Raw genomic sequence first — 26,606 nt, forward strand, 5'->3', positions numbered from 1 at the left:
ACATAAACTCAGGTATGGTTGAAACGGGCTTATTATGGCTTGACACTCCTGTCACTCAGGAAATTCAAAGGATTTTGGAAGTTCTGTGCCAGGGACAAAGACCGAATCTATTCTTTATTATACTGCACGTACAAATGTTGATAACGGTGAGTGCTTTGAGAACAACCAATTTTCTCCTCCTTAATTTGAATTAGCAATGAATAGGTTATTAAAAATTATTAAAAGAATAATGTTATAAATACATACCAGTTATGTTTTATAGCTAATAGGGATCTAAAGTAAGTGGTTAAAAAGTTGGAGAATAAAGTTAGATATTGAAATAATGGGCGTGTTGTGGAAAACTTGGAAATAGAATGGAATTCAGAAGTGACACATAGGGCTTCCCTGGTGGCGCAGTGGTTGAGAGTCTGCCTGCCGATGCAGGAGACACGGGTTCATGCCCTGGTCCGGGAAGATACCACATGCCGCAGAGCGGCTGGGCCCGTGAGCCGTGGCCGCTGAGCCTGCGCGTCCAGAGCCTGTGCTCCGCAACGGGGGAGGCCACAACAGTGAGAGGCCCGCGTACTGCAAAAAAAAAAAAAAAGAAGTGACACATAAATGGACATTAACTTAGGCATTCAATTTTCATAACAAGATGAAAAAATATATATGTATATGTATGTATACATATGTGTGTGTTTATGTATGTATGTGTTTGTATATTTATATACACACATATATACACATGGTTTTGGAATCATACTACATAAATATATATCAAAAACAGTATGTCGTATTCAAAAAGAAAACCAGCACACAGATGTATTAATAGCCATACATGCAAGGAAAACCATGAAATACTTCATTTTTCTCTTCAGAGTTTAGTCTGTATTGCTGTAGTTTGGAGGTATGGGGGAGGGTGGAGTGATGCAGAGAGAGTTGAGAAGAGCAGCACGTGGTTAAAGGGTTGGGATGTAAACTCTATGGCCAAGTTGCAGAGCTGGCTCATTTTGCTTGAAAGAGAGGCGTGACCTGGAGGTCTTCAGGAATTTAAAGAATAATGTGATGCAGAGAAAGATGACCAGCTGTTCTCCATAACTGATGAATATGTAATTTGAGGAAATAAATTCAAGCTGAACTGGAAGTGATTCAGATTGCCTGTTAGAACAATTTCCCAACTTAAGATGGCTGGTTTGTGCTTTTCTAGAAGTCTCCATGACCACAAAGATTCAAATAATTTTTAAATATGGGCAAGGGTGGAAGGAACAGAGAAAGGTAACATTTCAACGTATTCTTCAGCCTAAAAATTTTGGTTCTGTGATTATTACTTTTTAAAAAAGAAAGAAAAGAAACAAATTCTGGTGAGGTGGGTTAGATTTCCCTCTAGTGGCCTAGAAAGGAATTTAGTACAACTGTTTTCACCAATCAGAGTCACTTGGAGCCGAATTAAAATTGAGAAAGAAGCAAACATGTATGGGTTTTCTTTATTTCTACTCATTTAGGTGAATTGCCCATTAAAAAAAAGACAGGGCAAACAGTCCTTATTTTTCTCACTTGGATATTGAAATCTGGATTCACGCTCTGCTATTACTGCGGATTGTTTTCCCTGGAACTGAGGGACCTTTCCTGGGATGGTCATCTGATGGGGTGTGATAAACTCCCTTGGGCTTGGAATTTGGCAGGTGTTTTGAAGGGGCTAGTGACTGTCGCAATCCAGGGCTGTTTAGGGTTTTGACGACAATGCGCCTTTCCCTCGGCCTCTGCTGGGATCACAACTCCCTTTAAGGTACTGAGTGTGTGCTGGCTTGGGGCAGAGACTCACCCTGTCCCCCCACACTGTGGACATTCAGGGACTTGTGGGAAAGCGTGTGCCTTGATGACAGCTGGCTGTCACTCATGTCAATCCCACAAATAGGGCCCATCTTAAATCCTCCTTTTTTTGCAGTATATGCAAAAAAGACCCTTGCTCCAAATCTTGTCAGACTGTCTTGATATTGCTAATTTATCCCAAGAACCTAGTGGTCTTAAGAAGTAGAACAGCTAAAAGTCATGCCTTGATCCTGGCTCTGGGTCAATTTTGAATTAAGGTTTACGGACCCAAAGCTCTGAAAACAAATTAGATTTCCTCTCCCCACGTCCCCGCCTGTCATTCAAAATAAAAACAAAATCAGCTTTAAAAATAAAGGTAAGGAAATCTAACAAAACTTTGGTATTTTTTTCCTTACAAGGCTATTTATTTCGGTGCTTCTGCGTTATTGTGCCCAAAGCACATACTTAACCAGCTGTTGGTTAACCTGGAGTCTTGCTGGATCTTGTTTACTCAGCCTGAAAAGGGAGCATGAATGAATTTGCCTTGGTCACACAAGTACAGAGGGTCACTGGCCATAACTCCTCTCGCCAGGTGAATGGGCTTGACAAGCTGTGGCCGGCACAATCTGGCTTTCCCAGCATCCTCTTTGTTCCAGCCCAGACGCACAGCACAACCAAGTTTCCATGCCTTTCAGCAGAAAGCTACTGAAGGCTCATAGGCTGGCGGTGATTCAGGCTTTCTTTGAATCAGTGCCCTTCTTTGGTGGAGAGTAAATCCTTTGCTTCACTCATCAGTTAAGAGTGTACCTTGGCAAATAAACACTGATGGTGAACCTTGAGATTGCCTGTGACATTCAGAAGAAGGCTCAGGACGAGACCATGCATTGAAGCAGCCTGAGAAGGAGGCGGCATTGTCTGGCTTCCCCACCACGGTCACGCTTTTTTCCCATGATGAACGTGGGATCTGGGCAGTAGAGGTGAGGAATGTGGCTGTTTTTAGCTCTCCTGTCTGCTCTTGGCTGATTTTAAATTTGATGCCCTAATCCCCAAAAGAGAAACCCTATTCAAGATGCAGGTTGGGTGGGGGGGGGTTCCGCATCCTTTGTTTTTGCTTCCCAGGAAAGTTGGGAGGTATGACGCAAACTTGGGGAGAGCGGGAGAGCAGCATATCAATAGCAGAATACTTCAGCCTTAGGCAGGAGGGAAAACAACGAAAGGTTTATGAAACTCTTGTTTTACTGTTTTTCGTTGTTTGTTTTTTAGGGGAGGAGCGGGTGGTTGGTTGCTTGGTTTCATTTCCGAGCACCTTTGTTGGTAGAAGTCATCATGTAAGGCATTGTTTGGTAGGTATTCGAAACTTAATTATAGGGGCATGGGAGGTAGATGAGGCTATAAGAGTGTTTTAAAATGTAGGTTTTATTATTTTTGGGGTATGGTGAGGCCAGTAGGTGAGGAGAGGATTGTCATTGAAAAGGTAGCTTGTTACTCACCATTCCCAAAAGGTGAGACAAGTCACTCCATGCACTGCCACGGGGAGGGGGAGGAACCAGGGTTGGTTATGAGGCAGAAGGAATAGGGGGAAGTGTAGCTAAGAGCTTTTATTGTGGTTTCCATGGAAAGGAAGAAGGGAGGGAGGGTTCGTAGGTTTAGGATTAGCTACTTTGAACAATTTCAGCAGGCTCTGGGGCATAGGGCTTCCTACGTTCCTAGTTGTCGGGTACTTGGCCCTGGGGTGATTAGGGCAGGTGGCTAGTGGTCTGAGTGTGAGAGCCCAACAAAGCAGGTGGTTGGGGAGTGAGCTCTAATTATAGAAGAGGGGGCCCCCAGGAGAGCTCTCTGCTCTCTCTAGAAATTAGCTAATCCTGAAGGAGCTGTCCCTTCCAGTGTCAGCAAGGTCCCAAATTTCAAAGCATCAGAATGGAGACATGCTTAATGCAAAGAGGAAGAAAACACAGTGACTTTTTCAGGGGAATAAAACTGTGGAGGCACCAAGATTTTGCTTTTTTCATATACTGTTGAGGCCACGTGGCCCACGTTGAGAGGCTGGGCTTTGGAACCCTACATCCTTGGTCTTGAGCCCTGGGTCTGCCATTTTCCAGTTCTGTAATCTTGGGCAACTTAATTTCTGTAAACTTCAGTTACTTTATCAGTCACATGAGGATAAAAATACTTATTTCATAGGATTATTGTGATGATTACATGAACTAATTCATTTAAAGTGTTTTGGACAATGCCTGGTACATAAAAAATGCTCACTAAATGTTTGCTGTCATTAATAATTTCGTTCTTGCCATTATTTTTATTAATAGCAATGTAGACCCGAGTTTTGATCATGTGAGGATCAAAAAGCCCCAGACTAACTAGCAATTTGTTTTATAATGGAATTAACTTGTCTTGTCTTATCATCTGCCATTAAATTCTCTGAGGGCCAACTGGATCTATGGGAGATATCCCAAGCGAACCGGCAGCTTTTAAAGATGTTGGTCTTATAAGAGGGTGCCGGGGCCCTGTGACACAATGTTTTAGTTACATAATACTGTATTGAAAGGTTCAAAAATGAATTTGAAATTCTCTTCCTGTCTGTGCATTCTCCTTTCCTCTTCTCCCTCCTCCCGTTATTTAAAATTCTTACATCCATGGAGCTAGTGGAACAAATTTGCTGCCCTCCTGGCTTGAAGCGAGAGGTACTGAGTTGGGGTTGTTCAATAATTCTGTTTTATCCAAGATAATGTGCCATTGGTTGGTTGTTCCCAACTCATTTGCCAGAGAAAAAGTATTTAAAGACTAGGGTAGATGTGAGATAAAGAGAGGATTTCTGGAGTCTCTGTTGCTTGTTATGAGGCGTGTGCTTGCTGACTTCAAAGCATTAAATGCAAAAAATTAGTCCCATGAGTTGGGAGATTGGGATTGACATATACTATTTTATATTGTATATAAAATAGATAGCTAATAAGGACCTACTGTATAGCACAGGGAACTCTACTCCATACTCTGTAATGGCCGATATGGGAAAAGAATATAAGAAAGAGTGGATATATGTATTGATATAGTATAACTGATTCACTTTGTTGTACACCTGAAACTAATATAACATTGTAAATCATCTATACTCCAATAAAAATTTTTTAAAAATTAGTCCCATGGAGTAGGTGTTAGCAAGCTTTTTCTGTAAAAACCAGATAGTAAATACTTTAAGTTTTGCTCGCTGTAATAGTTTGCTAGGGCTGATGTAATAGTCCGACAGACTGGGTGCTTTGACAACAGAAATGTATTGTCTCACAGTTCTGGAGACTAGAAGTTCAAGATCAAGGTGTTGGCAGAGTTGGTTCCTTCTAAGAGCTGTGAGGGAAGGATGTGTTCCGGGCCTCTCTCCCTGGTTTGTAAATAGCTGTCTTCTCCCTCTGTCTCTATATCATCTTCCCTCTGTGTGTACCTGTGTCCAAATTTCCCCCCTTGTAAGCAGACCGGGCATATTGGAGTAGCGCCCACCCTCATGACCTCATTTTAACTAGATTGCCTCTGTCAAGACCTTATCTCCAAAGGTCACATTCTTAGGTAGTGGGGATTAGGGCTGGAACAGCTGAATGGGGGAGTGGGGGACACGAGTCAACCCATAACACTAGTCATATTGTCCGTGTTGCAACTTCTCAACTGCCGCTGTAGCATAAAAGCAGCCACAGACAATACATAAATGAATAAGTAAATTTATTTATGGGTATTAAATTAAACTTTGGATTTCATATAACTTTCACACGTCACAAAATATTCTTCTGATTTTTTTTTCAATGATTTAAAAACGTAAAGCTAAGTCTTACTTCACAGGCTATCCAAAAACCAGGTGGTAGACCAGACTTAGCCCGAGGTTCTAGTTTGCTGACCCTGGCCCTTTTGAACATTATGCACAATTTCTGATTATATTCAGGGAAGCATACATCCAAATGAGTTTGGCTCAACAATACATTTTGTAAAAGGTACAATTACATTCGTATTCACATGTGTGTTTATATAGAGAGATGAATTTTAATGTTTTCAAAACAAGTATCAAATATCCCTGGAAATGTCCAAAATTGGCCTTCTGAGATTGAATCCCCAGCATTTGATGGCAAGAAAACCTGAAAGGAAAATGTCTTCAAGTGTGTTTGTTTCATGAAATCGAATTCCTTTTTCAGGTGTTCGGTTTCTTATAGGAAGGATTCCTTCTTTTTTCTGTTTAAAGCAGTTGCTTACAACTGATTTTCAGATGAGCAGCATTAGAACCATCTTGGAAGACAAAGGAGAACTGTTCAGGAGGAACTTGTGGGAAAATGGTGTGAAAAAAGAAAGGCATGAGAGAGAGTCCTGGACAGTACTTAGAACACATGGGCAGCAAGTGTGGGCCACTTCTACTTGTGCAAAGCCAGGAGTGCCCTGACATTGTGTCCTGGTGTGAATGGGGCTCCCAGGAGTGGCTAACAAGGCATGATTGCATTTCAGATGCTTTCTCAGTGACCCTCAAACCCACCGCCCACAGAAGCCCCACATCCCTTAGGAAGCCACGTCTGTTGTTGCTTTTTGTTCTTGGTTTGCTTTTAGTTACAGCCTCAGGTATCACAATGAGGATGGGCGGTATGGTATTTAACAAAAGCTAAGATACTTTGATACCTGACTAAGATTTTGCAGCTGTACATTTTGTGCTGTCTTTAACCACCTGGGCATTTCTCTCTTGGTGAATCCAACTGGTGACCCCGACTTACATCAACATAGGGTATTTCATTTTGATACTGCTCAGAATTTGCAGTCCTGATGAATTCACCGTCCGTGTAATGAATACGATTCCCTAAGCAGGTTAAAAGCAGATATAATTTATACTGTTTCTATCAGTACCTGAAACTCTTGCTACCCAAAGAGTAGTCCCTGGTTCAGTAGCATCAGCATCACCTGGTTGCTTCTGAGCTGCAGAATCTCAGGCCCCACCCCAGACCTGCCAAATCAGATTTTGCATTTTAAGAAGCTCCCCAGGGGATCTGTGTCCACATTCAAGTCTGAGCGTTCCTGCTCTGGTAACCTTCAGCATCCTTATTTCCACCTCTGTTTGGCAGGATTGACTTTCCCTCCAGACCAGATAAATCCTTCTAAAGCCAAACCACTAGGAGGCATTTATAGGGGTAACTGGCCTCTGCTATTCTCTCCTCCTGGAAGATGACAAAAAGTGCAGAAAATAACCCAGACAAATGTCCCAAGACCTTTGAAGACCTGTTTCCACTTCTCAGAAACTTAACAAAACAAGAAAATCAGTTTTACTTTGCATCACCATAGAAACCCTACCTCAGTATCAACTCCGTAGTGTTAGACTGTGTTTTCTTCACACAATTACACTAGTCAAACTGAGAGATTCAAAATAACCTGGGGATGAAGAAAGTTCTGATTTGATTTTACAGAGATAGGAAGCCTTGCCAAAATTGTAGGTAGACAGTCTAGCACTACTTCAATGAAAAGGCCAACAGCATCCTTCAAGGACTTAAGGGCAGTATGGCAGCCACGTCACAGAGGCAAAGTCCACGGAAGAACATATTCTTTTGTCAAAAGTGGAAGAAACTTTCAGTCACTGCACTCGTAAAATGTATATTCACCGCCCATAAATTCCAGGCGCGGTGTTTATATCGCAGGGAAGGCTGTACGTAGAGGGCTCGCTGCTGTCGCCTTAGAGCCTGGCGCTGAGGATTCCGCTGCGCTGCCCCTGCTCAGACAGCCTCACAGCCCAAGTTCTCTTTCTTCCCCGGTTGCTTCTGCCCTTTCTCCCTGTGGTGATCCTCGCTAACTTACTGCTTTAGACACAGACACACCCTGAAGGAATGTGTTCCGAGTGTAGGCACGCCTGTTCCGTCTGTTTTCAGCTTTGTGTTGTCCACCTGCCATCTGACTGTGTTCCCTCTGGCTGGATAGAGGGTCCCCCCGTGCACACAAACAAAAAAGGAAGGGATTTCCTGGGGCCCAGAGCATCTGACTGATACAGAGAGATCTTAGTTCTGACCAGAGTGACTTTGGGTGTCTTTCATTCAAAGAGCTGAGAACACTGGTGATATTCTTAATCTCTTTGTATCTGATCTTCCGTCAGAAAAGATCGTATGAACTTCATTTTATGGACAAGGAAGCACAAGGCAGAGGAGTCGTCTGTCTATCAAAGGTCAACACGCTGGGGCTGGAATGCTGGTCTACTCAATTCCACCCCCTGCGGTCTTAGCAAGCCAGGCTTCCTGCTTCAAGAATAACAACAACAGTAATAATATATTCATGAGCTTGTGTTACATGCCTGCCTGTATTGGGTTAGGGTAGAATGCTAAGTGTTTTGTGTGAGTTATATCTGATTCTCACCACAGTCCAATGGGATACGTACTCATCCATTCTTGTTATGCAAATAATAAAACTTTGGCCCTGAGGATTTGAATAACCTACTATTTCTAAATGATATAGCTGGTATTTGAACCTAGGCTCTGGCCCCAGAGCCCATGGTCTTAGCTAGGGTGCTGTGCTATGTGGTATCAAAAAATATAGGGTGGGCTTCCCTGGTGGCGCAGTGGTTGGGAGTCCGCCTACCGATGCAGGGGACGTGGGTTCGTGCCCCTGTCCGGGAAGATCCCACATGCCGCGGAGCGGCTGGGCCCGTGAGCCGTGGCCGCTGAGCCTGCGCGTCCGGAGCCTGGGCTCCGCAATGGGAGAGGCCACAACAGTGAGAGGCCCGTGTACCACAAAAAAAACCAAAAAAAAAAAAGTATATATATATATATATACACACACACACATATATATATGTATATATATGTGTGTGTGTGTATATATATATATATATATACACATATATATATGGATGTGCACCCAGCTATGAAAAAATAGAGTAATCAGGGTGCCCGTCTTCAGTCTGGTATATCACTGATGCTCCCAACCCATCCTCTAAGAGTATTCTCAGATGCAACCCCTGAGCCCCACAATTCCAGAGCAGTGGGAAGTCTAGTTTCTCCTTTAGACTTCCTACCCCTGTTTATGTCCTCAAATCCTTTCCAAAGAACTAGTCCTCTCTTAGAAGGCTGTACCTTCTAGAGGCTAGAGAATGCCACAATGCTACCTGTGACCAGTTACATCAAGTGGGCTGGGGGGTGGCAGTTATGGGACATGCAAAGAGACTGTTAACTTTTCCCCTGGAGAAGTAGTATCACCACCCCAGGGTGGGCTCCCCAATGGTGGGCCTGAAAGGAGATGGTGGGCTAGGCCACTGAAGACCCCCCTAGGCCTCGGTGGTTTCTCAAGGTGGGAAAGGAAAAGAGCCTGTGTTCTCAGAACTGCGCTCAGCCAGGAGTTCTCCCTGCCAAAGTGGACCTAGAGTCTCCTCATGTCTCTCCGTGGCTTCCTTTGCACGCTGCTTTGCCAGCCTCGGGAGTGCCCCTGGGAGGGCTGGGCTGAGAGGAGGCAGCTCAGTCCACGTGGAGAATCTGAATCTCAGAGACCGCGGGTTGGGGGCGACCTCAGCCCCTTCATTCCCCAGAACTGTTACGGCTCCTCGTGCAAATCTGCCGGCCCTCACTCACAGCCTTCAAGCCCCTCACAGTGAGACTGCCTATTTCAGAAAAAGAAAACATGTAAGTTAGAATGTCCTAGATTCCTGGATATAGAACTATCCAGGTAAGATGTATCCTCATTAATATTGAAATCATCTAATTGCTTCTATTTCATTACTGCGTATTCAGTGGTGGCCAATTCAGATGCCTGTCAAGACAGGCAGCCAATTCTAGACTGGGGCTAGTTTAAGACCATAGAGCACAGTGGGAACTCTGGTGACACTCAGCTCTCTCCAGTTACTGCCTTGTTAATCTGTGAGCCCAGGGTTGCCAGATCCCCCAAATTTTCAGAAATCTAGATTTCATAGGAAATTTAATATTGGCAGGAAAATGATCACCAAAACCAAAACAAAACCCGGTCTGTGTGAAGGACTTCTAGTATGGGTGGGCTAGATGATTCAAACTAACCTTCCCTCTGAAAAGAGAAAAGCTGAAAGAAATCTGTAAAAGTATCTTTAGAAAAGCATCAATGACCAATGACCTAATAAGATAGCAACATGAATAGGAAGGAGGTTGGGGCTCAGGGAAATGAGCCAGAGCTCTCTCTATCCCGGGGCATCTGCCTACCCAGGCGAAGGGCTAAGAAGAGCTGCTTTTGGCAAATTACACAAGGTGTCGGTGACAGGCATCAGGTCCAATGCAGAACCTGGTCTATTTCCACCTGCCTCTGCCACCCAAAGGACGAACCAAAGGAGGCTAAGAGGCAGACCTGTGTGGCACATTCCTGTGGCTGAAGGAAAAATAGTTAGAGCTAAGAACTCACCAAAGGCAGAGATCTTGGTACAGTAACCCCTGTTCTAGATTGTAAATTTGAAGGGAATCATTCCAAAGGTAGACTACAGACTGTAATCCAGGGGTTATAAAGCCACGGCTCTGAACTACTAGTGCCCGCAGGCATCTCACAGGAGGTGATGAAGGATGCTAGTGATATCCTAGGTCTCAAGTTATTTCTATAATACCTTTTTCAAACAAAATGGCCAGCAAACGGTAAAAGGTTACAAAGCACCTGAAGAGACAAAGCAGTGTGCACCAGAATCAATAGACAATATAGAGTAGAGGGTAAGACACGTGGAGGATACATTGAGGTCCAGCATAATTTAATTGGAGTCTCAAAAGGAGAGGAGAGAGACTGGCGTATAGGTAAAACTTGAAAAGATAATAGCTGAGGATTTCCCAGAACCAATGAAGGAAAGCAATCCACTGGTGCTAGAAGCCTGAGCAGAGTAAATAAAAATAAATTCACATCTAGACACATCAGACTAAAACTACAGAAGATCAAAGACAAGTTGTTTGACTGACAACTAATTTTTCAACGGCAACCTTGACAATCAGAAGGCTGAAATAAAATAACTGACAGTCTAGAAACGATCTTTCTAAAACGAAAGCAAAATGAAGACTTTTTAGACAGACAAAAACTGAGAGAATGAGCTATCAGCAGCCCCATACAGAAAGAAATTCTCCAAGATATTCTTCAGTTAGGAGGAAAATTATCCCCCATGAACCTCAGAGATGCATCGAGGAATAAAAAGCAAAGAAAAATTAAAACTAGGGGTTGGTTTATGTGAGCATTAGCTGTATAAAACCTTAATAGTAATGTCTTATGGTGCTGACAATTTTTATCATATTAATATTATAAAGAACTAAAATAGACAACCATAATAGCTCTAAGAACTGTGAGAGTAATCATACTTAAGATATACTAAGATCCTTGCATATTTTGGAAGAAAGTAAATTTATGGATCAGTATTAGACTTTGATAGGTCAAGGATTCATGTTGTAGTTTCTAGGGGACCATCACAGACATACACACAAAAATAGAAAGAATATAACTTCCAACCTAAGAGAGGAAAACAGAGAATAACTTAAAAATATCAATCCAAGAGAAGAAAGAAAAACAGGTTGGTCAAATAAAAAGCATATAAGATGGTAGATTTAAACACAAATGTATTTGTTATTACTTTAAATATAGATGAACTAAGTGCTCCAGGGAAAACACAAAGTTTGGATTTTTTTAAAAAGACGCTCACCCTGCTAAATATGTAGCTTGCACAGATGAACATCAGATAATTCCCACTCTTGCCTAAGCAGAGAATAACTAGTTATTCTCATATTTAGCAGGGTGACGCTCATTATAAGAGACACATTTTACATAAAAATACAGAAAATTTGGAAGTTAAAAAAATGGAAAAATATATACAACTAACAACCAAAAATCTGACTCTGTTAGTTTCAGATAAAGGTCAAAAGTATTGCTTAATATAAAGAGGGACTCTTCAAAATGATCAAAACTTTAACTCCCCCCAGGAAGACCTAATAATTTTAAATTTACAAAGCAAAAAACTGGTAAAACTATAAGAAGAAATAGAGAAACTGACAATAGCCCTGGGATATTTTAACAGCCCTTTCAGGAATTATTAGAACAAGGAGATAGAAAAATTAATAAGGCTGTAGAATATTTGAACGACATTGTTAACATGCCTTATTTAATGGACTTATATAGATACTACAGCAAACAATATCAACATATAAATTGTTTTCATGACACAGGGAACATGTATAAAAATTCACTATAAAAATTAACTATGGGGCTTCCCTGGTGGTGCAGTGGTTGAGAGTCCGCCTGCCGATGCAGGGGACACGGGTTCGTGCCCCGGTCCGGGAAGATCCCACGTGCCGCGGAGCGGCTGGGCCTGTGAGCCGTGGCCGCTGAGCCTGCGTGTCCGGAGCCTGTGCTCCGCAACAGGAGAGACCACAGCAGTGAGAGGCCCGCGTACCGCAAAAAAACAAAAAACAAAACAAAAATTAACTATGTATAAAAATTAACTAGGCAATGAAACAATGCAGAGTATTATCACAAGGGCAATTAAGTTAGAAAGTATCAATAATAACAAAATGGATACAGAAAAGCATTTGATAAAATGCTTTCCTAAATCATCTATTCATGATAAAAACTCTGCAGATAGAAATCAAAAGGAAGTCCTTTAATCTCATAAAGAACATTGCTAAGGAAAAATCTTGGACATGGGCTATATGTGCTGCCAGTATGTCATGCTAACTAGGGAAGAAAATTGATGAGTTCGTGTAGAACTCAAATGCTCAAGGGCCTCAGAAGTACAAGCATCAGCTTTACATGTAATTCAAGTATGTAACTTTTATGCACTTCCCTGTGATTGCTGCATTTCATAGTCCTTAAAAAGGTAGTTTTCATAGCGTACCTGAAACAGAGAAACCTTTTACAGTAAAGGCATGAAGACAAATATTTTAAATATTCAGAAAATGGAAACTTTTTCCTCAGTAGAAGGGCAGTCTAGGGTAGTGAGATACAGCCCAGCTTTGCTGTTAAAATCATGACACCAACTGGGTTCAGAGCTCAGCTCTGCCACTTACCAGCTGTGTGTCTTTGAGCAAGTGATGTAACGCCTCTGAGCCTCAGTTTTCTCATCTGTAAAATGGGGATAATACTACCTACCTCACATGATAGATATATCTGTTAGAGATTACATAAAATATAACCATCTATTATAAAGATTAACTCAATGCATGAATTTGGAATAGTGCTTGGCACATGGTACATATTCAGTGTCAGCTATTAAAAACTGCTGAAGAAGAATTAAAACTTCAGAACCCGAGGCACAAACTATAGATGAGAGCAAGGAAAGGAATTTCCTTTTCCCAAGACTTTTGCAAGTCAGTAAATCAATTCTCTGTCTTCTTGTGTAGCCAATTCTATTGCCTGTGACCTAAACCCAGCCAGGAAACATAACATCTTCTGGCTTCCAAGACGGCTTAGGCAAGAGCGGGAATTATCTGATGTTCATATGTGCAAGCTGCATATTTAGCAGGGTGAGGCCTCCTGGCAGCCTTCAGTGACAGAGTCACAAGTGCAGGGCCGGAGATGCTGCTGAGGACCATGCTGTATCTCGTTTCATGTTTATCACCCTGTGGAGCAGGAACGATTATTAGCGTCCCAGTTTCAAAATTGATGCGCAGTAAAACACAGTGATGCACAGAGAGATTAAGAACCTTATCTGGTGAGGGCTGGAGATGGAAGTAAGCCCAAGCCTAATGGATCCGTGCATTTAACCAACATACTGTAAGTTCTCTCACTGTACTTAAGCCTTAACTTCTTTCCCCACCTCATGAATGGCCAAGCAACGTATCAGCCTAAAGTCCTGTTTAGACGGCTCACCTTTCACTCTGGTTGCCTATTGTTGCTTCACAAATCACCTTAACACTTGGTGGCACCCTACGACAATGATTTATACCCGCTCGTGGACCCTGTAGGCTAGGCATATTTGGACGTGGCACAGGGGGATAGCTTGCCTCTGCTCCCTGATGTCTGGGGTCTCTGATGGGAAAACTAGAAAAACTGGGAGTGACTCAAATGGCTGGGAGCTGGAGTCTTCTGGAGGCCTCTTTACCTTTTTGGCCTCGGGATAGTAAGTCTTCTTGCATATAACATTGCTGAGGGCAATATGGGGAAGCCGCCGGGCTTCGTGACCCAGGCTCACGAGTCACAGAACAGCACTTCTGTCAAACTGCATTGGTTGAATAAGGCTGCCAAGTTTCAAGGGAAGAGGGACTAGGCCCACCTCTTAATGGAAAGAATCCCAAAGAATTTGCAGCCGTGTTTGAAAACTAATTCATCATTCTTATCCTTTTAATTGGCTTCAGAATATCCAATATAATAAAGATGGCCTAAGGCCTAAAGGCAAACAATAGTTCAGCAGTATAGAGTTTCCAAGACATACTCTCTTTCTTCACACCTTCTGATTTGGAAAATGTTTTTGAAATGGCATTTCCCACTTCGTTTTAGTGAATAATATTTTCATTAGTCCAGATGGGCTAGACCAGTGCCATAGTAACCAACAACCCCAAAATCTCACTGGCTTAAAACCACCACTGAAAATAAGGTTTACTTCTAATTCCTATTATATATTCAGCACAGCTTGGCTGGGTGCTTGCCTCTGTGTTCTTACTCCAGGGTCCAAGTGTACAGAACAGGTGTCTAGAACATCGCTGTGTTAGGGAGGGAGAAATTGTCCTCTACCCTCTAGGTTCTTCTGGCTGGTCTAACTGACGTGAGACAGATTAACAGGAGAAAATCAGACAAAATTTTAATAACATGTCTACAATTGGGGAGACCCAGAAAAACTGAGTAACTTGCCCAAATGGCTGAAACCTTCACCTTAAATACCATCTTCAGCTAAAGATAAAAGAAGATGTTGTAAGGGCTTAGGACTTCAAAAAGGGGGAAGGCAGTTGACCTGGAGATGGAAAAGCAAAGGTTTGGTAAATAAATGTTTTCTGGGCTGTGCAGAAACAATGGGACTTAGAGTGGATGCATCTCTAGGCCCTGTTTCTCCCCCGACACCAAGCCCATATTCTTTGCAGATGTCTCTGGTGAAAGCTCTATTCTGGGAACAGGCCCTCTATCTAATTTATTTTTTAGGCAGTTAGGGGGAAAGTCAAAATTTCTTCCTGAGTCTTTCGGGCCTTCATTGTTTTCAGCTCAAAATAACCTACGTGCTAAAGAGACACTTTGGAGTGGCAGATTTGCTCCCCAACAGCTGGTTACCGTAAGGAGAGGAAGAGCTTTGGCTGAAAGTGACCACCCACTGCCTGGAAATTGTCAAAGGGCCCCGCCTTACCATGAGAAGGCCTGGAAGCTCAGCCTTCTGTGGCAGGGAGGAGAGAAACAGTAGGTATCGGTGTGTGGCACTGATGACGCCACAGTGATCCAGTAATGCCATGAGAGAAAGGAAGCTTAAATGTATTATTTGGAATAGTCTTTCTGAGCCTAGACCTATGAGGGCTTTGGAACCAAATATTTGTAACTGGTCCTCTGGAAGTGTGGAAAGGTGAGTTAGTTTGGTTGAATATGAACAGTGTGCAAACGTGTTCAATTTCTGTTAAATGAACCAAATTCAAAAGTCTAGTGGAGGGGGCTTCCCTGGTGGCGCAGTGGTTGAGAATCTGCCTGCCAGTGCAGGGGACGCGGGTTCGAGCCCTGGTCTGGGAGGATCCCACATGCCGCGGAGCAACTGGGCCCGTAGGCCACAACTACTGAGCCTGCGTGTCTGGAGCCTGTGCTCCGCAACAAGAGAGGCCGCGATAGTGAGAGGCCCACGCACCGCGATGAAGAGCGGCCCCCGCTTGCCACAACTAGAGAAAGCCCTTGCATGGAAACGAAGACCCAACACAGGCAAAATAAATAAATTAATAAACTCCTACCCCCAACATCTAAAACAAAAAACGTCCAGTGGACACTGCAGATTGAGGAAGGTACAGGGAAGCTGGCTGAGGTTCCAAGCTTGGTTTCATGATCCTAAAGTGCACCTTGAGGAAAAACCTATGACCACCTATGTCTAAGGATCACAGGTCTCCGGGGATACCCTATAGTCCTGATAGACGTTCCATATTGGGCCTCAAGTTGTACAGCCACTAAACCCAGTCTGGCTGCAGGTGCTCTTCCAGGGTGGAGAGGGTGTAGGATCTGGGGTCAGGACACCTTGAAACTCAGTCAAGAGGTTTTTGGTACTGTATCCGTAGGTCTCTTCTTCCCCATGTGAAGCCACCCTCAGGAGCAAAAGCTGCACTCAGGAGCAGCCCTGGGGGCGTGCACCATCCTCTCACCAACAGACCCACGACCCACATCGCGACAGCAGCCAGCTTCCTGTGACAGGGATGGGTGACTACAGGGCATGCACCCCATGGCAAACCCTGGGGTCAGAAATTCAAATGACAGGCAGATAACTCACCCATGTGAATAGGGCAGCAGGGCATAGGACAGTAGGAAGTTGTTAGTTAGAACTGGCATGCCATCTAAAGGCATTCAGTTCATATTTTTTAAAGTATATATTAAGTTTGTGCCAGCAAAAATAAGAGATGGTTGAGTGGATCTGGTGGCCATGGATCTCCAGTTTGCATGCCCCAGTCTAGCCCCATCACAATAGGTAAGTGCTCCCTCTTTCATGGAAAGAGAATGAAGGTTCAGGGAGGTTAAGGCGGGTGCCCAAGCTTGCACAGCTCATAACGGGTAGAGCCAGGCAGTTTGGCTTCAGCGTTCATGCTTATAACCACCATTCTTCACTGCAGATTCTAGAATAAGTGTGCTTTCAAGACCTGGGTATGCAGCAGAATCACTGTGGGAGCTTGTAGAGCTACACATTCCATTCCTGGTCCCTAGATTCACTGAAACAGCATCTCCATGACTGGAGCCCACAACAGCATCCCCAGGTGATTCTTACCTCGTCCTCAGGTAGCAGTCTGCTGACCAATCTTTGGGAGACTGCTGTTGAGGCTTTTAATCCATCTCTAAGGAGCCAGGCTTTCTGGGATCTATACGCAGAAAGCCAAGCTGAATCACATTATTGTTCCAACCCTTGGAACCTAGTTTTTAAAAAATGACGACTACTAATAACCTAGACCTTGGCTTCAAAAGAGGAGGCAAATGGCTACAAGGAGAGTCCTTTGAGAACTTGAACTGGAGAGTAGTTCTTTTTTTTCTAAACCTCTGCTTTCAGTCTTGCAGTTATATTTCTGGTAACAGTTTTGCAAGTGGCGGTAGGGAGGTGGGCAACTCTAGGTTCCCTCTAAACTGGAAAGTGCATTCTACATCAGGGAAACCTTTGAAGTCTGCTGTGGAGTCGAAACGTGAAGACACGATAGGGACATTGGAGGAGGAAAGCAGAAATTGTGACGATCTGAACCATTTAGCTATTTCCCACCCTTTTTGCAATGTTTTTCGTGGCAGATGAGGGGATAGAAAGAGAGAAGAGAGGAAAGAGGAAAAGGGAAAGAGTGACCAGGGGAGCGGTTCTGTAGAATGGAAGCTGTGAACTCTCGCAGGTTGGTCTGTGTTTGCGTGACAGGACAATGAAAGGCCACCAGGATTCTGCTTAGTGACTTTTGGCTGTGCCCCCAAATGCTGGCCAGCATGTTTGTTTTCTCTCCTTCTCCAGCCCAACACGATACTTCTGAGTAGGGACCGAATGCAGCTCCAATTTATAGGAATAAATAGGAAAAATGGCTTCATGACTCCTCTGATTTATTTTGGATAAAACAAGCACTGCCTAAGCACTGCCTTTTGCTTCCTGAAGTCCCAAGTCAGTTGCAAAGGTGGGGAGGGCCATGGAGAAGGAGGCCCAGCTGGCCTGGTCAGTGCGGTTTCTGTTAGGCTCATCACTGCATTCCCAGAACGCTAGCTTAGTTCTTGCTTTGATTGAACGTCTTTGGGAGTATCTCATCGCTTATATCCTGGAATGGCTTTCTCCCCCTCAGAAGAGAGCTTTTATGGAGGCCTGTTTTCTGACATTCACAAAATAGATGGGTTCCCTCAGGGTTGGGCTCGAAATTCAGATTTATCTATAGTCATTTTTCATATCCTCTATTTTGGTTAATTTTAGGTCCATTTTGGATCAAGATGGATAGATAGATTTATTACATGAAAAGGGGATTACAGTTAGGACCATGGTTGTATGTATTATATTAAAGAGCAAAATGTTTGCAGCATTTTCACTTAACTTTTTGTTTTTTTAAGGACTAATCTTTGTTTTAAAATTTATTTATTTTATTTATTTTTATTTTTGGCTGCATTGGGTCTTCGTTGCTGAGCGCGGGCCTTCTCTAGTTGCAGCCAGAGGGGGCTTCTCTTGTTGTGGAGCACGGGCTCTAGGCGTGTGGGCTTCAGTAGTTGTGGTGCACAGGATCAGTAGTTGTGGCTCACGGGCTCTAGAGAGCAGGCTCAGTAGTTGTGGCTCAAGGGCTTAGTTGCTCCGTGGCATGTGGAATCTTCCCAGACCAGAGTTCGAAACTGCGTCCCCTGCATTGGCGGGCACATTCTTAACCACTGTGCCACCAGGGAAGCCCTCACTTAACTTTTATTAGCAACAAATGTATTTGATTTTTTTTTGTTACAGTTTCTCTTCTAGACACTTCTCAGGTGGATTTGAAATAGCTAGTCATCTTTGTTACCCAAAATCTGGGCTTCTGTAAACAGGGCAGCATCTCGCCTCTAGGCCCCCTTTGTGCAAATTAGAAAAAGCCTCCCTCAGCGGGAATGCACAGGGTGGTGAGGCTAGGGGATGGCATCTTTGTGAAAAGACAAAGGCACCCTTCCTCTGGGAAAATGCAGCCCCTTGCCAGAATGCCTGGCTTGCTGAGAGAAGCCGGCATAGATTTCCACCCCTGCTTGCCTCTTTGGGCAGGGCCCTTATAAATTTGCCCTGACAGTTAGTTACAGATTCCTATACTTGGCTCTCTCTGTTACATTGTGTAAGTGTTCAAGATTTGAAGGGCAATGTAATCAGAAACTTTCTCCCTACTGTATAGCACAGAGAACTATACTCAATATTTTGTAATAACTTATAAGGGAAAAGAATCTGTAAAAGAATATATATATATATATGTATATATATGTAACTGAATTATATATGTATAACTGAATATATAACTGAATCACTTTGCTGTACACCTGAAACTAACACAACATTGTACATCAACTATACTTCAATTACAAAAAGACTTCAGAAAAAAAAAGAAAAGAAAGAAACTTTCTCCAGTGCTGAGATGTATTGGAAACAAAGCCAGAGGATGCCTCCAAGTTTATAATTATAGCAGGTATGGACTTTTCCACGACTCCTATGATGCAAGGAATGTCACATTTCTGTATTGTATGGACCTCTAACTCCCGTCTGAATTGGCAAGAAGCTCAGCAGTAGCCATTTGGGGCTCCTCCCCTTTTCCAGATCAGAGGGGATGGAGCAGGGGGAGGGCACACGCCGTCCTGAGGGAGAGCGCAGGTCTCTGTGGTTGCCTTCACCTCTGCTGTTGTCCTGCCCTCTGTCTGGGGCACTGCTCTGGGCAGGGGCACAGAGTCTTTTCCCTAATAGCCCTTTCCACTGCCACAGGCCATCCTTTTCTCAGAGTTCTTTTCCCTTTCCTGCTTCCTCGGATTGGACAGCTTTCCTTTTCTTTGAACTCTGAATTGTGAAGGTTTCATTCAACCCTATCTCCACATTAGCAGTTAGTGCTAATTAGAACTGCCCAAGCACCTGCTAACCCTTCACAGGCAGAGCAGTTCCTGCCTTCCCCTTGGGCTGAGGAAGAGGCAGGAGGGAGACTGGATGGACAGTCTCATCTCGTCCTGGTGAACCTTCCTGATGAAGGGGGTGCAAAGCACAAGTTAGTTTCTCAGTATACCGCCCACTGCACTAAGCACTCGAAACAATGTCCCAAGCCCACCATTTCTTTCAGCATCTCTTATGGGCAGGACATAGTATAGGGAGGGAAACAGACACATTTAGGAAAAATTTTGCCTTCTAGTAACTTAGAGTTTAGTTGAAATGTGATAGAGGAAAGAAAAGAAAACCCTTACAAATTCCTGTAAATCAAGATAAAAAGGAATCATCAGAGAAGCAAGTGAAGGGGTCAGAGAATGGAGAGATCCTTCCTGGGACTATCAGAGAGATTTCATGAAAAAGGCCTTGAGGGATGGCTAAGATTTCAGCATCGGTCCACAATGAAAGAACAACACATGTAAAAGTGGAGAAGAGCGTGGGCTGAGAGGTCACTGTTCAAGGGGTGCAGTGGGGTGAGACAAGGAGCAGGCAGAAGACGGGAGGAATGGTGGAAAGGAAGGGTGTGTTCATTTCCTCTGGCTGCTGTGTAGCAAATTACCACAAACTGGGTTACTTAAAACAATAGAAATGTATTCCCTCGGAGTTCAAGAGGCCAGAATTCTGAAATCAAGGTGTCGGCAGGCACACGTTCCCTTTGGAGCCTCTGGGAGAGGATCTTTTCCTCCCTCTTCCATCTTCTGGTGGCTGCAGGCGTTCTTTGGCTGGTGACCACCATCTCTGTCCCCATCACCACATCACTTTCTCCTCTGTGTGTGCATATGATCTCCCTCTGACCCTCTCCTCTAAGGACTCTTGTGATTGCATTTAGGGCCCAGCTGGAAAGTCCAGGATAATCTTGTCATCTCAGAATCTTTCACTTAACCACATCTGCAAAGACCCTTTTTCCAAATAAGGTCACATTCACAGATTGCAGGGGATGGGACCTGATATCTTTGGGGGTTGAGGCATAGTATTCTGCCTACCACAGAGGGTAAGACCCAACTGTCAAGAAGCTGACAGCCATACTGCGAGGGCAGACCTTAGGCTTAGGAAACCATCCAGGACTTTTACCTTAGGGTTCCTAAAAGCACACTCTGGTGAGCCTGAGAAGAGTTAGCAGACTCCTGCAAGCCAGGGGTAATAGGGGACTGTGTTAAAGGGAGGAGCCATGGGATGAGAAGGAGTGTGGGACTGCTTAGATATGGGGAAAAGAGAAAGACTCACCAAAGTGCACTTCCAGCCCAGCTGATGGAGAGATTGGTGGGATCTGCTAGTAGCGGAAAGGGAAAGGTGGTGCCGTGAGCTGATTTGGTGAGGAAGTGACTTTCAATTTGCAAGAGGTTGAGTTTTAGGAGGAAAAAAAGCTTTTTCTCACTGGTGGTAGAAAGCTGGATAGTGATGGTTCCTCAAAATGATCCAAGAAAAACATACTCGGGGTTTGCTTATTAGTGTGATTTTGTTGTTTTCAAATTTTGATTTATTTTAGTGCACAAACAGACCAAAGGTAACTCAAGAAATCCAAGAGTAGGGCCAGGTCTCAGACACTAGACCTCGAGCAAGTTAGTGATTCAGGCCCGCCTGGCAGGAGTTAGTGGATCTTTACTTTCGAGATTATTGCGACGTACGCCATCCTTTTCTCTCTCCCAACTCTTTATTATTTCCCTCTGCTCTGTTTAATTTTTATTTCTCCAAGATCTTTTCTAAATTTCTTAGAATTTTTCGTATTTCTCGTAATCCTGGATTACCCTGGTGCCTTATGCCCTTGTGATTAGTGAATTATAACCTCATGGTTAATTTAGCTCCCACTGCTGGCTGGCTTATTCTTTCACTACTTACCAGTTTAAAAAAATTGATCAGAAAAAATCTGATCAGCTGGTTCAGGTTTTGCCTCAGGCTATTGCTCAGTCACTGGCCAGCCTATGGATCAGCTGCCTGTAGGTCAGGGACCTACTCCTGGTCCAGTCAGCTGTGGCCAAGGAGTGGGACCATGTGAACAAACAAGGCAACCTAGGCTCCAGCTGGAGCAAGGCATTTGACAGGCACATCCATGGGCGTTCCTTAGGACAGTGGTTCTCAAAGTGTGGTTCCTGGACCAGCATATCAGCATCACCTGGAATTTGTTAGACGTGCAGATTCTTGGGCCCCAGCCCAGGTGTCCTACATGAGCAACTCCAGGGGAGGAGTCCAGCAATCTGCAGTTTATCAGGCCCTCCAGGTGATTCTGCTACACACTCGAGTTTGAGAACCACTGCCTTAGACTAAGCGGACTGCACACGGACTAAAAATGAATGTTTGAATGAAATCATGAGAGAAAGGTGGTTCATCTTTAACCCGAGCAGGAGTGTTGATGCAAGTTGCCTCTAAGCATCAGGCGAACGTGGCATTTGTTGTATCCCTATTTTGTGGATGTTGGAATGGCAGTGTTTTATGTTGTTGAATGGTCTGCATTCTCTAGGTTTTGTTACCTGCCTCACACCATGAGCTAGGATAAGTACCGTCTTCCCCACGCCCTCCTTCCCACGTGGATACTCCTCTGACTCTCCTGATGCACAGTCCTCACTGGGACCAGCCAAGCCCTGGGCTCCCTCCACAGATTCGAACAAATATGACTTAAGAAGTGATTGTGTTTCTGGTTAGCATTTGTTTTTCTCCAAAAAAAATCCGTTAACTATTTACTCTGAGTCTTGTGACATTCAGATCATTTACACCTCTCCTGTTTATTGCCCGTCAGGGTAAGAAGTTCATTTGTTAGGGGCTTGTTTTTATGGCTCCAATTTATATGAATGTGAATCAAAACAACAACAATATAAAACGAGAGAGAAGATGAAAAAGAAAGGGAAAGAAGAAACCTCTTTCCTTGGGGCGGGGGGGCGGGTATGAACAGGTTAAAGCCTAACACAGGGCTAGGATGAGGCTGAGGTTAGCAGGGTGTAGAATTTAAGGGGGTGCCGAAAACTTCAGTACTCAAGATAAATATTGTAATGCAATACTTTAAAAAATCAAAACCAATGCAAAAAAATCCATGAGGAGCTAAGTATCAGAATTTGAAATAGAGGCAGACTCCATTTCCCTCTCTAGGCTTATTAACTTGAGATGACAGCAAAAGCCACCCAAACCTCCAAGGTTGACTGGGGCCGTGGTGTGAGTACCCTCGAATGGAGGCATTGCCGATGCCGTTTGCGGCAGGATGAGCACTCTCTGCGTCCTACTCTTGAGTGTAGAAAAGCTATGTCAAGCACTCTAAGAAGCACTGGAATTACAAAAAAGATGCTATATTTCTAATTGATTATAGTCTCTATTAGTTTATTTCCTTCATTCACCAAGAGTCATCTTGGAACGTCTAATACATTCACAAAACCGGAAATGCTCTTCTCCCCACTGTCCACCTGTTCTTGGCCAGTGGGGATGGCTAATCAGTCCTATCTGACCCCTCATCTGATGTGGGACTGGTCTAGTACAGTGGGATGACGATCCTACTTTTTCTTTATCTCTCCTGTTAGGCTCATCTTGTCCGCTCTGTTTTTCCTTGTCATTCACGGGTCTCATGTTCAGAATTGTGGCATGGAAAGGGCAGTAGAGGAAGAATCACTATGTTCTTATCCCAGCTCAACCACCAAACAGATGTGTGACCCTGGGCCAATCACATCTCCTCTCTGGGCTCAGTTTCCTCATCTGTCACGTGAAAGAATCAAATTACATCATCCCGTGCTCCTCTCTGTTTCTTAAGCTCTGTGTCCAGCTTCTTCTCAGAAATTTCACATCCGCAGGCTTCTAATTTTTTACCCCTCTTCTCACTCCCCAGTCTGAGGGCCTTTCCAATTGCTTCAGAAAAATGAATCTCCCTCTCTCTCCTTTCCATGATGAATGGTTGATGAAATGAGAAAAGTATCTGGGAGTCACACGTACCAAAGCTGTGATTTCTAAAGAAAAACGTGACAGTAAAAATTCGGTACTACTGACCCTCCGGCTCACCCAGAGTGCCCTTCATGAATGGCCACAGAAGTCTCTATCAGCCTCATCATTTTCTTTTCATCAAACTGACATAGCATGCTTTTATTCCACCAGTATTGATTCAATGCCTCCGAAGTAGCAGCACTTTTCTAGCCCTAAATTAGACAAAGCTCGTGCTCTCATGGTATAACCATTCATTCTAGACCATGCATTCTGTGTACACACACACATTCACATGCCCACTCAAGCAAGAAAAACAAATACTTTATGATCCTTAAATTATGACTTGAAACTCCCATTTCACAAGGCTGGCAAAAAATTCAAACTTGGGCACTTTTAGGGATCTCTCCCAGAATTCCCTAGGATCCTACAAGCATCTGAAGACTTTCTGGGTTCCTGAAAAATGTGTGAAAGGACCTCAGTAGTATTCAGTCCATGGTGATCATCACTGATGTTTTTCTTCCCAAACCCTCACGGTCTCTTGAGGGCAGATTGTTCCACAGCTTCTGTGTCAGGCTGGCCTGGAACTCTTTGCTCAGGGTGGGAGTTCCCATGTTCAAGGTCTTCCTCATGGAGAATTTCCAAAAATGTGTTTCCTTCCTTTCAGTTTGCATAATTACCATGGAAGCCTTCTTCTCTGACATGGTCAGGTTAAGGGACAAGTACTTAATTCACTACTCCAAAAAGAGAGTTAAAAGGGGTAATTAAATGTACACATATCTTAACCATTCTATTTTTTAGCACAAAACATATAAAGGTATGTTTGTTTGTCAATCTTTTAATTTTGGTCCAACACCTTTTCTTTGAATATGAGCATACTCTTTGGTGTTGTGATTATCTTTCTACAAAAGATTCCCACTATAATTCATCATCTGTAATGTTCACCTTTAATTTCTTTATTGTCAGTGGGAACTTAAGGCCACTTGTGAGGCAATCTGCAAAAAGAACGTTCTATACTTTAAAAAATTCTCCCCAGTACTTTACAGCATCTCACTCACATCTAATTGGACAGGCATGGCTAATCACCATTATCTAACTCTTTCCAAAACATTCAACTTAATTTTCATAGAAAGAACTCTTCCTATTTATTCTCACATTTCCGTGGTTTACATATAATTTAATAAATTCATAGTTTCAATAACAAGTACAACAGGCATTAACATATTTAGGAACAAACGTAACTGACTCCTAATAAGCACATAACTGCTAGAGGCAGAAGTAGTTGAGCATGTTAGAGAGTCATGTGTTGGTCACAGACATCCAGTGTGCAGTGGACCTCAGTCAGGATGGTTTACAGAAGAAATGGGCACCATAGGTTCATCTGTGGAGTTCAGCAGAGATCAGTTAACAGAACACCTGCAGTGTTTACAGTATCGGTTACAACTGTGCTCCCTTACCCTCTTGCCAATAGGTACCACCACTTAAAGGTAAGGAGTAGAAAATCCTTAATCTTGAAACTTACAATGCTGTCAAACAAAATAGGTCTTAATTTTCGGTTTTAAAAAAAGTGAGGGTCAGGGTTAGGGTTTCAAATTCAGTTTCACTGCATTTTCTTAAATTGATAGGATATTTTAGCTTTATTCATCCTCCAGGACCTCAAAGTGATTGATTTTAGCTTTATTCTCTTTCTCTGTCCTCACTTTACCTCTCTTATAGGTGTTATGTAGACTTAGATAGCCGAAAAGGGGGGAAGAAGGAAAGAGGGGAGAGAAGACAGGAAGAGGAGGAAAGCTAATACTCTGACATCTATACAAAGTGGGTGCTTGGCCCTTAAAGAATCCAGATGCTGCCCTGTGGGCATCCTGTGGAACAGGGCCTGGCAAAATGTGCCAGTGGAAAATTTTTCTGGGCACCAGTTGGGTTATTAAAAGGAAAAGAAATGCTTCTGTTTCTGTGTATCAAGTTTATGGATGTGGAACCAGAAGGAAGCAGCATTTGCTTGTGTAGTTGTGAAAAGGCTCTAGATCTTCACTTCTCTTCTGGCTCCCAGGATTACATCTGCGCTGCTTCATCTCGTCATCTCTATAGAGTGAGATAATGTAATACATTTAGCCATAAATGTATTAAACCATGAGACTTGCTGCTAGAGCATTCTTTCCAAAGCACAGTTCTGACAGTGTCAACGTTTAGCTCAGGAACCTCCAACATCTCCCCTTACCTAATGAATTAAAACCTTACACTTGGCCCTGGTGGTTAGGTCTCTCCAAACAAGTGTTGCTCACTTATGGCTCAGGAATGCCCTGTGTCCACACTCCGCTCAGGACAACTGGGCTACTTGTGCTTCTGGCGCCTTGGGTGTTTGCTTGGGCTCTTGCTGTCTGATTAGCATGCATGCATTCCCTCCGTCCCTCTATCTGTTAGGAATACGTGTAGGTTGCAAGTAATAGAATCTTCCTCTCCCCTCCAAAAGTACAGGTTTTATTTTCCTCAATATGATATCTTTTTTCCCCTTATGCCAGTATTTCCCAAACTTCTTTTCTGCCAGTACCCCTATATTAGTATTCGTCTTTAAATGGACTTAACTTTGTTTTCACTTAAATCTATTTTTTTTATTCTAGAAAGCTTACATCAGTGCTCTCCAAGGAAAAAACAGTATCCCTAGGTAAACTCCCTTGATAAATAAAACAGCATCCCTTGATAAATAAAATTCATCATAAAAAATAAATGCAATAAAAAATACAACGATATTACCTTCTATCTAGGTAACTCTTGCCTGAGGCATGCTCTGTCCTGGTAAAAGTGTTAAAGATTGGCAGCAAATAGATATTCTCTTTGATGAAATTAGGAGGATTGAAGAAGAATGGAAAATAGACTGCCTTTCTCAGTGTTCCGGTGCCATGCCCATGCACCATCTAAAATCATCTCCTGCACCACCTAAAATCATCTTGAGTGGTGTGTGCTCTCACTTTGGAAAACGCTGCCTGAGTCTCATGAAATGATGAGCAGCTAAAGGGCAAGACGTGATTCTCACTCCCCTTCATGTCCTTCACCTTTCCAAGAATCTATTCCCTAGGCCTCCAAACCTCCCCACCTCCTTCTAGGGGACGCTGAGGTGCCCCATGAGCCACTGTGTTATGTGATGGGAAGAAATGAGCTGTTATTCTCTGCAGCGCTAGCTGATGGATTGGTCTGTCTTCTCCAAAACATCAGGAGAGTA

The 26,606-nt window shown here is 43.4% G+C and overlaps 1 protein-coding gene across 2 annotated transcripts in view; it reads left to right on the top strand.

The window, feature by feature from the left end:
• Window positions 1-26,606, top strand: part of PGM5 (phosphoglucomutase 5) — a 270,967-nt gene that overhangs the window by 163,141 nt on the left and 81,220 nt on the right. The window lies entirely within an intron of this gene.

This window comes from Stenella coeruleoalba, assembly GCF_951394435.1.
Source record: "Stenella coeruleoalba genome assembly, chromosome: 7".
NCBI classification, from domain to species: domain Eukaryota; kingdom Metazoa; phylum Chordata; class Mammalia; order Artiodactyla; family Delphinidae; genus Stenella; species Stenella coeruleoalba.